Source organism: Trachypithecus francoisi, unplaced genomic scaffold (assembly GCF_009764315.1).
Source record: "Trachypithecus francoisi isolate TF-2019V2 unplaced genomic scaffold, Tfra_2.0 Lachesis_group12, whole genome shotgun sequence".
In the NCBI taxonomy this organism is placed as follows: Eukaryota; Metazoa; Chordata; class Mammalia; order Primates; family Cercopithecidae; genus Trachypithecus; species Trachypithecus francoisi.
Window position 1 is genome coordinate 7395760 of NW_022681457.1, and position 15250 is coordinate 7411009.

Genomic DNA, 15250 nt, shown 5'->3' on the forward strand with positions numbered 1-15250 from the left:
TTTCTGCATATCAGAGACTTTTAGTACTTTCACTAATTTGCTACTATTATCTAAAAGGCAGAGCCAGGTGTACAGGATGGAACATGAAGGCGGACTAGGAGCGTGACCACTGAAGCACAGCATCACAGGGAGGCGGTTAGGCCTCCGGATAACTGCGGGTGGGCCTGACAGGCCCTCCATAAGAGGTGGAGGAGTGGAGTCTTCTCTGAACTCCTCTGGGGAAAGGGAGACTCCCTTTCCCTATCTGCTAAGTAGCGGGTGTTTTTCCTTGACACTGACGCTACCGCTAGACTGCAGTCCGCTTGGCAACGGGCATCTTCCCAGGCGCTGGCATTACCGCTAGACCAAGGAGCCCTCTGGTGGCCCTGCCCGGGCATAACAGAAGGCTCACACTCTTGTCTTCTGGTCGTTTCTCACTATATCCCCTCAGCTCCTATCTCTGTATGACCTGGTTGTTCCTAGGTTATAATTGTAGAGCAAGGATTGTTATAATACTGAAATAAAGAGTAGCCGGGCGCGGTGGCTCAAGCCTGTAATCCCAGCACTTTGGGAGGCCGAGGCGGGTGGATCACGAGGTCAGGAGATCGACACCCTCCTGGCTAACACGGTGAAACCCCGTCTCTACTAAAAATACAAAAAACTAGCCGGGCGCAGTGGCGGGCGCCTGTAGTCCCAGCTACTCGGAGGCTGAGGCGGGAGAATGGCAGGAACCCGGGAGGCGGAGCTTGCAGTGAGCCGAGATCGCGCCACTGCACTCCAGCCTGGGTGACACAGCGAGACTCTGTCTCAAAAAAAAAAAAAAAAGAAATGAGTAATTGCTACAAACTAATGATTAATGATATATATAATATCTATGATCTATATCTAGTGTAACTATTCTTATTTTATATGTTTTATTATACTGGAACAGCTCGTGCCCTCGGTCTCTTGCCTCGGCACCTGGGTGGCTTGCCGCCCACAGTCTTAACACTACCTGTAGGGTATCCGAAGGCCAGTGGCGACAAAGGATTGAGAAGAGACAGGTTAAAGGTGGGAGCCAGGGGTCCAGTGACAAATTGGAGGTTGCAAAAGGCCCCGAGCTGTGGTCTCCACACTATTTATTGAGTACAATCACTTAGATCTAAGAAGCAGATAGATGTTCAGGGAGAAAGAGTGAAAGGGAGGCAGTACGTCCTAGGCGTAATCTGTAGCAATAGCAGTTTAAATGAATCTCCTTTGTGCTCAAACAGTGTATCTTTAACTTATTGGAGAGTAGCTAGTGGGAGTGGGCTTAACCGGGAGCCTGCACATCTGTTCACTTTCCAGTGTTTCAAAGGAGTGTCTTTCGCCTTGAACACAGTGTTTACATATAAGAGAGCTGGTCTCGCTCTGAGCATGGGAACATGATGACAATGAGGCTTTCCTCCTCAGAGGCCCCTTGTGGCTTTCCACAACTTATTGTCCCATATTTTTATGGCCAGTTTATGCAGGCACCCCACAAGCTCTTTTCCCACAAGCCTTTTCCGATCAATAGGTTGTTTGAAAATACATGCTCAGAGGAGAAGAAAGAAAAAACAATATATATATAAAAAAATAAAGTCATCAGGATGTATGGGACAGCATCAAAAGAGCCAAGTTCACATTACAGGATTTCAAGAAGGAAAGGAGAAAGAAGGCTATAGAAAGCTTATTTAAAGATAGTAGCCAAAAATGTCTCTATCTGGGAAAAGATATAAATGTCTAGGTGTAGGAAGCGTAAAGGTCTCCAGTTAGTTTTAATTCACATAAAACTTCAGCAAGACATGTTATAATAAACTGTCAAAAGTCAAAGACAAAAGAAGAAGGGTTTTTGGTTTTCGTTGTTTTGAGCCAGAATCTTGCTCTGTTACCCAGACTGGAGTGTAGTGGTGCCATCTTAGCTCATTGCGACCTTCGCCTCCCAGGTTCAAGCGATTTTCATGTCTGAGCCTCCCAAGTAGCTGGGACTACAGGTGTTCTCCACTGCACCCGGCTAATTTTTGTATTTTTTAGTAGAGACAGGGTTTCACCATGTTGGCCAGGCTGGTCTCAAACTCCTGGTGTCAAATGATCTACTGCCTTGGCCTCCCAAAGTGCTGGGATTACAGGCATGAGCCACCGCTCCCAGCCCAAAGACAGAGTTTTAAAGGCACAAAAGAAGACTCATCATTTGCAATGGAACTCTATAAAGCTATCAGCAGTCTTCTCAGTAAAAACTCTATAGGCCAGAAGGACAGTAGGATGATATTATTAAATCACAGAAAAAAAAAACCTGGCAGCTAGGAATAATTTACCTAGCAAGCTGTCCTTTAGAAATGAAGGGCAGGCCGGGCGTGGTGGCTCACGCCTGTAATCCCAGCACTTTGGGAGGCCGAGGCGGGCAGATCACGAGGTCAGGAGATTGAGACCATCCTGGCGAACATGGTGAAACCCCGTCTCTACTAAAAACACAAAAAAATTAGCCAGGCGTGGTGGCGGGCGCCTGTATCCCCAGCTACTGGGGAGGCTGAGGCAGGAGAATGGCGTGAACCCGGGAGGTGGAGCTTGCAGTGAGCCGAGATCACGCCACTGCACTCCAGCCTGGGAGACAAAGCAAGACTCCATCTCAAAAAAAAAAAAAAAAAAAAATGAAGGGCAGTATAAGGACTTTCCCATACAAACAAAATGTAAGTGAGTTTATCACTTCTAGGCCTGTCTTATGAAAATGATAAAGGGAGTTTTTTAAATATAAAAAAAGAACATTAAGTAGTAACATGGAAACATGTAAAAGGATAGAACTCTGATAAAAGTAAATGCAGAATCAAATTTCAGGATACTCTAACACTAATGGAATTATGATAATCACATATTCAGTATAAAGTGAAAGGCAAACTGTTATAATAGGTATATTATCTTGTTTAGGGATATACAATATAAAAGAGATATAAATCTAATATCAAAAATATAAAATGTGAGTGGAAGAATAAAAGTGTAGTGTTTCCTATGTGATAGAAGTTAACTTTTTGTCAGGTTAAAATAGCCTTTTTTTTTTTTGAGACGGAGTCTCGCTCTGTCGCCCAGGCTGGACTGCAGTGGCTGGATCTTAGCTCACTGCAAGCTCCGCCTCCCGGGTTTACGCCATTCTCCTGCCTCAGCCTCCCGAGTAGCTGGGATTACAGGCACCCGCCACCTCGCCCAGCTAGTTTTTTGTATTTTTAGTAGAGACGGGGTTTCACCATGTTAGCCAGGATGGTATCGATCTCCTGACCTCGTGATCCACCCGTCTTGGCCTCCCAAAGTGCTGGGATCACAGGCTTGAGCCACCGCGCCTGGCCCAAAATAGCCTTTTATAAGTAAAATATGTTATATGTAAGACTTATGCTAATCATGAAGCAAAAAAAAACCTATAGTAAGTATTCAAAAGATAAAAAGCAAGAAATCTAAACATACCAGTTCATAAATGCACCTAATAACAAAGATAGCAAGTGAGTAGGAAGAAACAAAATCTACAAAACAATGAGGAAATAATAACATGAAAAGAGTAAGTTCTTAACTATCAATAATCACCTTGAATGAGGCCAGGCGTGGTGGCTCAAGCCTGTAGTTCCAGCACTTTTGGAGGCTGAGGCGGGCAGATCACCTGAGGTCAGGAGTTCAAGACGAGCCTGGCCAACATGGTGAAACCCTGTCTCTACTAAAAATACAAAAAATTAGCCGGGTGTGGGGCGGGCACTTGTAATCCCAGATACTTGGGATGCTGAGGCAGAAGAATCACTTGAACCCAGGAGGCGGAGGTTGCTGTGAGCCAAGATTGCACCATTGCACTCCAGCCTGGGTAACAAGAGCAAAACTCCATCTCAAAAAAAAATTTAAAAATAACTAAATAATTGCCTTGAATGTAAATGGATTAAGTTATTTTATCTAAAGACACAGAATGTCATAATAATTTTTTAAAAGACCCAAGTATATGCTGTGAGAAGAGACTAACTTCACCATTAAGAACACAAAGTTAAGAACTAGAAAAAGGGCCGGGCGCGGTGGCTCAAGCCTGTAATCCCAGCACTTTGGGAGGCCGAGACGGGCGGATCACGAGGTCAGGAGATCGAGACCATCCTGGCTAACACGGTGAAACCCCGTCTCTACTAAAAAATACAAAAAACGAGCCGGGCGAGGTGGCGGGCGCCTGTAGTCCCAGTTACTCCGGAGGCTGAGGCAGGAGAATGGCGTGAACCCGGGAGGCGGAGCTTGCAGTGAGCTGAGATCCGGCCACTGTACTCCAGCCCGGGTGACAGAGCGAGACTCCGTCTCAAAAAAAAAAAAAAAAAAAAAGAACTAGAAAAAGATATTCTATGCAAATAGAAACCAAAACAGAGTAGAGGTTGAATAAACATTAAGGAATAACTGTAACAGTACAAAAATTGTCATTATACAATGATAAAGAGGTGAATTCATCAAGAGGATATAAGAATTGTAAATGTAGATATGCCCACCATCAGAGAACCTTAATAGATAAAGCAAATATTAATAAATCTGAAGGGAGAGACAGACCGCAACGCAATACTAGTGGGGAACTTAAATATCTCACTTTTCACAGTGGACAGACAGAAAATCAATAAGGAATTGTTGGATGCAAGCTGTGCTTTAGACCAAATGTACCCTAATAGACATACACAGAACATTCCATGAAACAGTACCAGAGTATCATTCTTCTCAAGTGCATATGGAATATTCTCCAGTACAGATCGTATAGATAAGACAAAGCAAATCTTATCAAATTTAATTGAAATTATATCAAGTATTTGTTCCTACTACAATGGGACAAAATTGGAAATCAATAATGAGGAATTTCAAGATGGAGGTGATTTGCTTTCTAGGAAACTGATTTGCTTTCTAGGAAACTGATTTGCTTTCTAGGCTCACCAGGGTGAGTATTAAAGGACCAGCGAGTAGGCAAGGCTAGGAGCAAAACTGCAAATTTATTTTTTTGGTCAGCCAGCTTTGTGAGGGAGGGGTGAGGTCCCTCGGTCTCCCACAGGGGAGGCCGAGGGAGTCGCCCGGTGGAGCTCTGGGGCCAGATTCCTAATGCTGTGCCGACAGGAGTGGGGGCTGAGGAAGTTCGCCCCTCGCGCCCACCGAGAACGGCTTTTATGTCCTGGGCCTGGGAGTGGGCGGGCAGTGGGCGGGACATAGGCGGGTCGGGGGCGGGCAGTAGGCGTGGCTAGGCGGGTTCCGGTTTTTCTCCGTGGGAGGTCGGGTTGCACCTGTGCAGTCCACCTGTGTCTTTCCAGGGCATGGGAAAGTTGACGGTGAAGAACCCGGAACTGCGCCATCTTCCCTCCGTTCCTCCAAACAGGAGGGATATGGGAAAATTAAACCACATGCTCCTGAACAAACAATGGGTCAAAAAAGAAATCACAAGAGAGATTTTTTTTTTTTTGAGAGGGAGTCTCACTGTGTTGCCCAGTCTGGAGTGCAGTGGTGCGATCTCGGCTCACTGTAAGCTCCACCTCCCGGGTTCATGCCATTCTCCCACCTCAGCCTCGGAGTAGGTAGGACTACAGGCGCCCGCCACCACGCCAGGCTAGTTTTTTGTATTTTTAGTAGAGACGGGGTTTCACCATGTTAGCCAGGATGGTCTTGATCTCCTGACCTCGTCATCCACCCGCCTTGGCCTCCCAAAGTGCTGGGATTACAGGCTTGAACCACCACGCCCGGCCACAAGAGAGATTTTAAAGTATCTTGAGACAAACCAATAGAAACACAACATACAAAATCTTATGGAATGCAGCAAGAGCAGTTCTAAGGGGGAAGATTAGAGCAATAAATGCCTACAACAGTAACAAAAAAGGTCTCTCAAGTAAACAACCTAACATTACACCCTAAGGAACTAGAAAAAGACAAACTAAACTCGAAGTCAGTAAAAAGAAGGAAGTAATAAAGATCCAGTGTAATCAGAAAAAAATGAGAGAGCAGAAAAACACAATTGAGAAGATCCTTGAAACTAAGATTGCTTTTCTGAGAAGATAAATCACAAACCTTTAGCCAAACAAACCAAGAAAAAAGAAGACTCAAATAATATCAGACATGGCAGATGAGACATTACACTTAATACTGCAGAAATACAAAAGGTCATAAGACAACGTTATCCACAATTGTATGCCAACAAGTTAGACAGTCTAAAAGAAGTGGAGAAATTCCTAGAAAGATAAAACCTGCTAAGACTGAATTATGAGGAAATAGAAAATATCTTTTATTAATGCAGATCGAGGAAAACAGATTAGGCCAGGTGCAGTGGCTCACCCCTGTAATCCCACCACTTTGGGAAGCTGAAGCAGGCAGATCACTTGAGGTGAGGAGTTTGAGACCAACCTGGCCAACATGGTGAAACCGTGTCTTTACTAAAAATACAAAAAGTAGCTGGGTGGTGGTGCATGCTTGTAATCCCAGCTACTTGGGAGGCTGAGGCACAAGAATCACTTTAACCCGGGAGGTGGAAGTTGCGAGAAGCCTAGATTGCACCACTGCACTTCAGCCTGGGCAACAGAGGGAGACTCTTCTCTCAAAATAAATAAATAAAATTTAAAAAAAACAAAAACAAATTAAAAATCTGAACTGACCAAGAACGAGAAACGAGATTCAATCAGTAATAAAACACTCACATCAAAGTAAAGCCCAGGACGTGATGTGTTTTTTGAAGCATTCTACCAAACATTAAGAAAAGAGCAATGCCAATCATTCTCAAATTCCTTCAAAATATTTAAGAGTAGAAAACGTTTCCATTCTCTTTTTTGAGGCCAGCAGTACCCTGATGCCAAAGCGACACACAAGACTACTACAAGAAAAAGCTACAGGTCAACATTCCCTATGAACTTAGATAAAAAAATCCTCAACAGAATACTAGCAAAGAAAAAAGAAAAACTGGCCTGTGCGGTGGCTTCATGCCTGTAATCCCAGCATTTTGGGAGACTGAAGCAGGTGGCTCACCTGAGGTTAGGTGTTCAAGACCAGCCTGGCCAACATGGTGAAACCCTGTCTCTACTAAAAATACAAAAATTAGCTGGGCATGGTGGCAGGTGCCTGTAATCCCAGCTACTCAGGAGGCTGAGGCAGTGAGCCCAGATAGCGCCTTTGCACTCCAGCCTGGGTGGCAGAATGAGACTCCATCTTAAAAAAAAAAATAATAAATAAAAGCAACACATTAAAGGATTATTTACCATAATGGTAGGTTATCCCTGGAAGAAGGATGGGTCAACCTATGCAAATCTGTGAATGTGATGCACCACATACAAAGAATAAAGACATAATCCATATGAGCATCTCAACAGATTCACTGAATGCTTTGGACAAAATTCAATATTCTTCCATGATGAAAACTCTCATCAAATTAGGTATAGAAGGAATGTACCTCAGCACAACAGAGGCCGCATATGATCAACCCACAGCTAATACTATGCCTAAAGATGAACAGTTGAAAGCCTTGCCTCTATGATCAGGAACAAGACAAGGACGCACACTCTCACCACTTTTATTTAACATAGTGGTGAATGTTCTTGCCAGAGCAATTAGGCAAGAAAAAGTAATATAAAGCATTCAAATAAAAAAGAAAGAAGTGAAATTATTCTTTTTTTTTTTTTTTTTTTTTTTGAGACGGAGTCTTGCTATCACCCAGGCTGGAGTGCAGTGGCCGGATCTCAGCTCACTGCAAGCTCCGCCTCCCGGGTTCACGCCATTCTCCTGCCTCAGCCTCCCAAGTAGCTGGGACTACAGGCGCCCACCACGTCGCCCGGCTAGGTTTTTGTATTTTTTAGTAGAGACGGGGTTTCACCGTGTTAGCCAGGATGGTCTCGATCTCCTGACCTCGTGATCCACCCGTCTCGGCCTCCCAAAGTGCTGGGATTACAGGCTTGAGCCACCGCGCCCGGCGTGAAATTATTCTTGTTTGGTAATGACCTTATACACAGAAAACTCAAGACTAAACAAAAATAGTTAGAAATAATAAGTGATAATAAATGAACTTTAAGTTTGAAGATATGAAATTGGTGAGCAAAATTAGTTGCATTTTTATATACTAACAGTGAACTCTCTGTAAAAGAAATCAAAACAATCATTTCCAATAACCAGCAAAACAATAAAATACATGGAAGTGATTTTATCTAAAGAGGTGAATAATCTGTAAACAGAAAATTATGAAATGTTGATAAAACAATGAAGGATATACAAAAAAATGAAAAGATATGTCGTGGTTGGGATTTGGAAGAATTAATAGTGTTAAAATGTTCATACTAACCAAAGCATACTAATCAATCTGCAGATTCAGTGCAATCCCTATCAAAATTCTAATGACATTATTCACAGTAATAGAAAAAACAATCTTGAAATTCATATGAAACCCCAAACCTCCCAATTTTTCCAAAGTAATCTTGACTAAAGCAAACAAAGCTGGAGTTGTAACACTACGTGATTTCAACATCTAATCTGAAGCTATACTAATCAAAACACATGATGCGGGCATAAAAACAGACACACGGACCAATGGGATGGAACAGAGAGCTCAGCAATCAGCCCTTGCGTTCATGGTCAATTGACTTCAACAACAGTGCCAAGAACACATGATGTGGAAGGATGCATTTGGATAGCTACATAGAAAAACAATAACTTTTTTTATCCGAGTTTTATGCAAATATTGACTCAAAATGCATTAACAACTTAAACATAAAGTCTGAAACTATAAAACTACTAGAATAATTCATAGGAGAAAAGCTACATCATATTTGTCCAAGCAATGATTTTTGGATATGACCCCAAAAGTACAGTCAATGAAAGCAAAAATAGACAATTGGGATTATGTAAAAAACTGTGCAGCAAAAAGTTGGGGTGGCAGTTGTGAAGAAATTTTGATTAGTACAAAGATATGGTTAGAATGAATAAGTTCTGTTAGCACAGTAGAGATTATTGTTAACAATAATTTATTGTACATTTCAAAACAGCTAAAAGACGATCTAAAATGTTCTCAACGCAAATAAATGATAAGCATTTAATATGATGGGTATCCTAAATTCCTTGATTAGTTCATTTATTGCTTCAATAAATGGGATCTTGCTCTGCCACCCAGTGGCGATCATGGCTCACTGCAGCCTTGAACTCGGCTCAAGGGATTTTTCCACCTCAGCCTCCAGAAGTGCTCAGATTACCGGCTTAAGCCACCTTGCTCAGCCAAAAGGGGCCAAAGGGTGGATCACTGAAAGGTATTATGTGAGAAATTTTGTGCTGCTACGGAAATCCAAATGTTGAAGTGTCCCAAATCTCCAGTACCTTAGAATGTGACTGTATTTTGAAATAGAACATTTGAAGGGCGATTACATTAAAATGAGGGTGTTAGAGTGGGATCCAATCAATCTGACTGATGCTCCTATCGAAAGGGAAAGTATGGACACAGAGAGAGACACCAGAGTGTCGTGCACATAAAGACTTTGAGGGGCCGGGCACGGTGGCTCAAGCCTGTAATCCCAGCACTTTGGGAGGCCGAGACGGGCGGATCACGAGGTCAGGAGATCGAGACCATCCTGGCTAATACGGTGAAACCCTGTCTCTACTTAAAAATACAAAAAACTAGCCGGGCGACGAGGCGGGCGCCTGTAGTCCCAGCTACTCGGGAGGCTGAGGCAGGAGAATGGCGTAAACCCGGGAGGCGGAGCTTGCAGTGAGCTGAGATCCGGCCACTGCACTCCAGCCTGGGTGGCAGACCAAGACTCCGTCTCAAAAAAAAAAAAAAAAAAGACTTTGAGGACACTTCATAATAGTGACCATCTGCACGCCAAGGAGAAAACAACAAGCCTACCTTCACCTCAATCTTCAACTTCCATTCTCCACAACATTAAGAAAATTAATTTCTGTTGTTTACACTACCCGGTCAATGGCATTTTGTTATGGCAGCCTGAGTGGATTAATACACAAGGTCAGAATCTGCTTTTTATTTTTTCTTTTCTTATTTTATTTTATTTATTTTTTTGAGACAGGCTCTTGCTCTATCGCCCAGGCTAGAGTGCAGTGGCACCATCTCGGCTCACTACAACCTCTGCCTCCTGGGTTCAAGTGATTGTCCTGCCTCAGACTCCCCAGTAGCTGGGATTACAGGTACCCGCCCCCACGCCTGGCTATTTGTATTTTTAATAGAGACGGAGCTTTGCCATGTTGCCCAGGGTGGTCTCAAACCCCTGACCTCAAGTGATCCACACGCCTCAGCCTCACGAAGTCCTGGGATTACAGGTGTGAGCCACTGCACCCAGCAGAATCTCCCTTTTCAATGCTGATACCTCTATGAGTTTCTCATAATATCTCCTCATGAGTTCCAGGTTCCCAATCTCTGAGGATGTGGGTTCTTACAGCTTGACCCTCTCAGGACAGGCTTCACAGGGAGGCATAAAGAAAACAGAACCTGGGGATACATCTCCCATTATATTGTTTGCCCATTTTCAGGAATTAAAGGATGACAAAGTCAGCAAGGGGTCTTCTCCATTAGAGGGAAACTATTGAGATGCAGCGTGAAGAGTATTGATTGGTTTTAGAGGCAGAACTTCCTGTTACTGACTTTGGACAAATGGTAACTTTTCTAAGTCTGAATCTTCCAGTGATATAGCACGTTGTTGGCATTCCTCGCAGGGATATTGTGAGTCTCCCAGGGCATTCTGCACATGAAAGGAGGTGGTAAATATAAATCACTGCACATGTGTGAGGAGGCTTCATATTATAGTCATAGATATTTTCATCTTGCTTCCTGATTTCTGATGCTCACAGAATCTAAAATTACAGGATTTAACCAAAACGGGCATTTTTCTCAACCTTCTGTAAAATCCCTTTGTTCTTAATTTTCACCACATCAGAAGCAGCTTTCTATCTTCTAGCTCTGACATTATTCAGTGTATGGGTCTTAATTTAGAAAAGTGACCAAGTGATGACACAGAGAGGCCAATGGGATTTTTAAAGGAAAGGCAGGGCAGAGCAGGGTACATGGTTTAGGACTGGCCAGATTGCAGCATTTCTGAGGGCCTTGGGGAAAGGGGCTGTTCCTAGTTCTCTAGTACCTGGCTTTGTGTTGACTTAGGACAGCAGAATATTGGCTTGGTGTCTGAGAGTTTGACAAGGAGAGGGTTGGGGCATGGGCTCTGGGTAGGTAAATTTTCACAGGAAAGGCTGGCTTCAGGAAACCCACTTCTACCTCTAACAATTTGCTAGCCCCAAGATGGGCAGTCTCTGCCCGGTCAGGGATGACACAGTCACAGCACCAAGAACACAGAAAATAAGAAAATATAACAAATATAATTAGTCCTGTGATGGACAGGTGCCAAACAGACAAATACAAAATCTAAAGAAACGGATTTAAAACAGAGTTTGTCACAAAAGAAAGAGAAATCCTGGGTTTTTTTTTTTTTTTCCCCAAAAAAACTTCACTTCTAGTCTTTTTTTTTTTTTTTTTTTTTTTTGAGATGAAGTCTCACTCTTGTCCCCCAGGCTGGAGTGCAATGGCGTGACCTTGGCTCACTGCAACCTCCACCTCCTGGATTCAAGCTATTCTCCTGCCTCAGCCTCCCAAGTAGCGGGGATTACAGGCACCTGCCACCACGCCCGGCTAATTTTTGTATTTTTAGGAGAGACAGGGTTTCACCATGTTGACCAGGCTGTTCTTGAATTCCTGACTTCAGATGATCTGTCTGCCTTGGCCTCCCAAAGTGCTGGGATTACAGGCGTGAGCCACCACACCCAGCCCACTTCTCTTTTTTAAATTTCTATTTCTAAACCGGTCTTTGCAATTTCAGTCTCCAGTGAAGCCTTGGGTTGACATTACAGGAAGAGGGGGAGAACCTATAGAGAAGAGAAGGATCTCAGAGGTGGCTGTTTGGATGTAGGACTCATAACTGCCTCTGTTCAAGGTAGGAGAAAATGCTGTAGTCACAGGAATGTCTGTCCGTGGCTCTGCCTGGGCGTGGGTTTCTTCCTCTATTGACTCTCCTCTATCTTAACAGTGCTTGTGGAAACCCTAGTCTCTTCTTTGGTATTCAGCCAATGAATGTCTTATTATCTTGAGTTACAGTGACTCTAGAGTTCATCCAGAAAGCTCTAATATTACATGGATTTAAATATTGTCTGAGGATGAAACTGATTTGCCTTTTTCGCAGGGCAATTTTCAGTTATTCTTTTGTTCCTGGGTTGAAGAAACGGATGCATAATGTGTCTTGGAGTTTAACTTTTTTTTTTTTTTGAGACAGAGTCTCGCTCTGTTACCCAGGCTGGAGTGCAAAGGTGCGATCTTGGCTCACTCCAACCTCCACCTCCCAGATTCAAGCAATTCTCCTGCCTCAGCCTCCCAAGTAGCTGGGATAACAGGTGCAATTTGCTCTGGACTTTCTTTTCATGAACGTTTACACTAATAAGGAGCCTTGAATGATAGAGATAGTGTTACCTTTTTGGGATACAGGACAGATGTGTTTGCTGTACAGAGGAATAAGAGACTCCAGCCAAGAAACAGCAATATCCCCAGGAGTCAAGAATTTTGGAGCTCCAGGGAAAAAATTAAGCCTGAGAAGTCTCCTGATCCTCAACCCATATCAAGAAAAGCCCTCAGAGGCCGGGTGCGGTGGCTCAAGCCTGTAATCCCAGCACTTTGGGAGGCCGAGACGGGCGGATCACGAGGTCAGGGATCGAGACCATCCTGGCTAACACGGTGAAACCCTGTCTCTACTAAAAAATTCAAAAAACTAGCCGGGCGAGGTGGCGGGCGCCTGTAGTCCCAGCTACTCGGGAGGCTGAGGCAGGAGAATGGCATAAACCCAGGAGGCAGAGCTTGCAGTGAGCTGAGATCCGGCCACTGCACTCCAGCCTGGGCGACAGAGCGAGACTCCGTCTCAAAAAAAAAAAAAAAAAAAAAGAAAAGCCCTCAGGCTGGGCATGGTGGCTCATGCCTGTAATCCCAGCATTTTGGGAGGCCGAAGTGGGTGGATCACCTGAGGTCAGGAGTTCAAGACCAGCCCAGCCAACATGGGTGAAACCCTGTCTCTACTAAACACACACACACACACACACACAACACACACACACACACACACAAATTTAGCTGGGCGTGGTGGTGGGCGTCCATAATCCCAGCTACTCAGTAGGCTGAGGCAGGAGAATTGCTTGAACCTGGGGAAGGTGGAGGTTGCAGTGAGCCAAGATTGTGCACTGCACTCCAGCCTGGGTGACAACAGTGAAACTCTTTGCTTCAGATCATAGAAGTCAATGCTAACAGTCGTTTTGTGGCAACATAGCTATTTAGCAATATTGCATAATATAGATATCTATCTTGTACAGATCCCAAAATCTATCCCAGATACTGCATCTTCAAAAAATAATGCTAGCCGCGTGCGGTGGCTCACGCCTGTAATCCCAGCACTTTGGGAGGCCGAGGTGAGCGGATCACGAGGTCAGGAGATCGAGACCATCCTGGCTAATAAGGTGGAACCCCATCTCTACTAAAAATACAAAAAATTAGCCAGGCGTGGTGGCAGGCGCCTGTAGTCCCAGCTACTCGGGAGGCTGAGGCAGGAGAATGGCGTGAACCCAGGAGGAGGAGCTTGCAGTGAGCCAAGATCACGCCACTGCCCTCCAGCCTGGGCAACAGTGGCGACAGCGGGAGACTCCATCTCAAAAAAAAAAAAAAAAAAATGCTGACTTAGGGCACCGTGGAGTGTGCCTGGAGTCCCAGCTACTTAAGAGGCTGAGGCAAGAGGATTTCTTGAGCTCAGGAGTTCATATGCAGCCTGGAAATCACAGTGCGACCCTGCCTCTAAAAAAAAATAATAATAATCGAAGTAAAATATGCTGATATGGGTCGGGTGCGGTGGCTCACGCCTGTAATCCCAGTGCTTTGGGAGGCCAATGCGGGCAGATCATGAGGTCAGGAGTTGGAGACCAGCCTGGCCAATATGGTGAAACCACGTCTCTACTAAAAATACAAAAAATTAGCTGGTGGCAGCTAATTTTGAGATTACAGGCACGTGGTGGCAGGTGCCTGTAATCTCAGCTACTCAGGAGGCTAAGGCAGGAGAATCGCTCAAATCCGAGAGGTGGAGGTTGCAGTGAGCGGAGGTCACGCCGCAGCCCTCCAGCCTGGACAACAGCGCGAGACTCCGTCTGAAAAAAATTTTTAAAAAATGCTGATACGTCATCTCGTATCCATCTTTGTGACACATCACTATATCCTTCTCATTTTAACCTGCTAATATTTTAAATATGTTCATTTTCATATCTAAACATGATCATACTTCAAGATGGATGAAGGGATCCAAAAGTAGGGATATAAGGCCGGGTGCAGAGGCTCATGCCTGTAATCTCAGCACTCTGCAGGCCAAGGTGGGCAGATGATCACCTGAGGTCAGGAGTTCGAGACCAGATTGGCCAACATAGCAAAACCCCATCTCTACTAAAAATACAAAAATTAGCCAGGTGTGGTGGCACGCACCTGTAATCCCAGCTACTCAAGAGGCTGAGGCAAGAGAATTGCTTGAACCCAGGAGGTGGAGGTTGCAGTGAGCTGAGACGTGCCACTGTACTCCAGCTCGGGTGACGGAGTGAGACTCTGTCTTAAGAAAAAAAAAGTTGGGGGGTGAGATATGACAGAAAAACATACTTATTAGTACCTGTTAATTCAAAAATATTGCCATAAAATTATTGCCAGCAAACGTAAGGCTATTTAAAATTTGATAATCTAGTTTTACTTCTATCACGGTTCTATAAAAGAATAATCTGCCTACCAAATACACTTAGAATTACTGCAGAATTATTCTTTTTTTTTTTTTTGAGACGGAGTCTCGCTCTGTCGCCCAGGCTGGAATGCAGTGGCGCGATCTCGGCTCACTGCAAGCTCCACCTCCCGGGTTCCCGCCATTCTCCTGCCTCAGCCTCCCGAGTAGCTGGGACTACAGGCGCCCGCCACCTCGCCCGGCTAGTTTTTTGTATTTTTTAGTAGAGAAGGGGTTTCACCGTGTTCGCCAGGATGGTCTCGATCTCCTGACCTCGTGATCCGCCCGTCTCGGCCTCCCAAAGTGCTGGGATTACAGGCTTGAGCCACCGCGCCCGGCCAGAATTATTCTTTAGATCAATAAATAACAATTGTCTTCCGAAGACTATTTTTTTTTTTTTTTTTTTTGAGACGGAGTCTTGCTCTGTCGCCCAGGCTGGAGTGCAGTGGCCGGATCTCAGCTCACTGCAAGCTCCGCCTCCCGGGTTCACGCTATTCTCC